The sequence below is a fragment of the Malania oleifera genome, chromosome 6 (assembly GCF_029873635.1).
Source record: "Malania oleifera isolate guangnan ecotype guangnan chromosome 6, ASM2987363v1, whole genome shotgun sequence".
NCBI lineage: Eukaryota > Viridiplantae > Streptophyta > Magnoliopsida > Santalales > Ximeniaceae > Malania > Malania oleifera.
This window is the reverse complement of record NC_080422.1, coordinates 59,428,720-59,431,154: the sequence shown is the minus strand read 5'-3', so window position 1 is coordinate 59,431,154 and position 2,435 is coordinate 59,428,720. Positions and strand designations below refer to the sequence as shown.

Genomic DNA, 2,435 nt, shown 5'->3' with positions numbered 1-2,435 from the left:
TAGTATTATGTGATGGTATACACTTAGTGATGAATAATAGTATCCTCACCATCTGAGTTACTGCTATTGTCTATAGGACCAAAGCTATGTCAGCAGTTTAATTTTTCTTGGCACATTTACTTGCCTAGATAGTAAAATTAATAGGTCCTTACCTATCTATAGAAATGTTGAATAGTAGACGACCTCCTATCGAGGTATACTACTCATGGTGTGCTAGGTTGCTGACAGATTCTTTAAAAGAAAATATTGGTAGAGGGAACCATATTCCTTTAATTGAATTAAAAGTTTATTATTGCTCACCATATTCTCAGGATTAAAATGGTTTTCAATCCCCTAACTATTATTCTCAAAGAAAACAAACTAGTTGGACCTAATTATATCGATTGGAAAAGGAACTTGGACATTTTATTGACTGTAGAGGAGTACAAGTATGTGCTTGTAGATGTATGTCCATAGAAACCCGGTGAAGGGGCAACTAATGAGGAGACTCAGGCTTACTGGAAGTGGATTAAGGCTAATGAGATGGTGCGGTGTTACATTTTGGCATCTATGTTGAATGTTTTGCAACATCAGCATCAGTTTATGCCTTATGCTTATCATATAATGTAGAACCTTAAAGAAATGTTTGAGGATCAAAATCGTGCTGTTAGGTAGACTGCTATGAAGGAACTTATGAATACTACTATGGTAGAAGGGACCCCAGTAAGGGATCATGTTCTGAAGATGATTGGTCTTCTCAATGAGGTAGAGATCCTTGGAGTTGAAATCGATGGGGAAACCCAGGTCGATATCTCCAGTCACTGCCTGACTCTTTCAAGCAATATTTCTTGAACTATAACATGAATAAGCTCTCTTACTCATTGGGAGAACTACTTAAAGAGCTACAAGCAGCGGAGGGCCTTATCAGGAAGCCAACTATTGCTCTTGTGACTGAGAAAGGTTCTTCTTCTAGGTCGAAAGGCTGAAAGAAGTAGAAAAAGGTTCAAAAATCACAGGGAGCTCCTCTAGTAGTGTGTGGGCCACAAGATGGAGTGAAAAAGCCTAAGTGTTAGCTTTGGTACAATCCCAAGAGGGGGGTGAATTGGGTATTTAAAATTTATCGCCTAGGTTAAACCAGATAAACATTATTGCTTAACCTAGGGTCTGTCTATGCATATGTAAACCTAATCATTCATAATATAACATACACATGCAGTAAGTAAATTGCGGAAATGTAAAGAACACGCACGATATGTTATCGGGGTTCGACCAACTATGCCTACGTCCCTGCCTTTAGCTCGCAAGCTAGAGGATTCTACTAACAACTCACTTAAGGGTGGATCGGCACCGTTTACAATCAAGTCAAATTAACACAGGGCTGACCTCAACCTTAACCAGGTCAATTAGCGGGGTTGACCTCAACCTACACGCCTTAATAGAACGACACACCTAGCTTTCCTAACTGGGTCTAAGCCAATCTGTGATTATTCCAGGGCTAGTCTCCCTCTTCAGGCCCGTTCCTAGAAATACAACAAAAGTGTATTACAATCAAATGGTACAATGATTGTGCTTTCGTGTAAAGCAGATATGTACCCAAATGCGCGCAATAACATACACGACAATATGATTCAGTATGTAAGCTCAATGTGGTCTAAATGGTTTAACTCTCAAAAATATTTTCTATCAGTGTAATGCATACGTGAGAGTGTCAAACAAGCAATCTTTGTATCACAAGATATTCAGCCAATAAGTTCACACAAAGATGTCAAGTCTTAAGTATTTCAATCAGCAGGGTATCTCAAGTATATAAGTATCAATTAAAGTATATGCTTGGATTGCAAAAAGAGTTCAACCTTTGTATTCAACTAGAGATATAAATCAATGAATATTGCAACAAAGATTTTTTCTCACACAAAAAAATATCGCTTTAAAATATTTATCAAGATAAAGCACACTAGATATTTGAAGGTATTTTGAATATATTTTGCACCCAAAACAAATACAATCTTCTCAAGATCTTGCAATGAAGGTGCAGACTTGTCAATAAAGTCCCCTAAGAATCCTCCTTAGGTTTTGCTCTCAAATAAAATCGTGTCAATCAAATAGAACAAGGAGAGCAAACCTTTCCAAACAAACACTCAATCGACTTACAGAGGGTTTAGACAATAGTAGTAGGTAAGTATGAGTGAATGGGGCTTAGATCTGAGTATTATGAATATTTGAACTTGAGAGAGAATTTTTAATCAAGTAGGCTAATCAAGTTCCTAATCTTCCCAAATGAAGGGGTATAAATAGAGAACCCCTAAAATATGACCATTAAGGATATAATTGGGAATATTAGAAAAGATTAATGATGTTTTGAATATTTTAACCCTGATAAAAATAAGTTTAAACGAGGTAAAAATCAAGGCAACCCGAGAGGTCCGGTCGATCAGAAATGTGTCGGTCGACCAAGT

At 37.2% G+C, this 2,435-nt stretch overlaps 1 pseudogene; it reads left to right on the top strand.

Annotated features, from left to right (window-relative positions):
• Positions 1-318: 318 nt before the first annotated feature.
• On the top strand, positions 319-1,052 carry LOC131158614 (uncharacterized; annotated as a pseudogene).
• Positions 1,053-2,435: the final 1,383 nt, after the last annotated feature.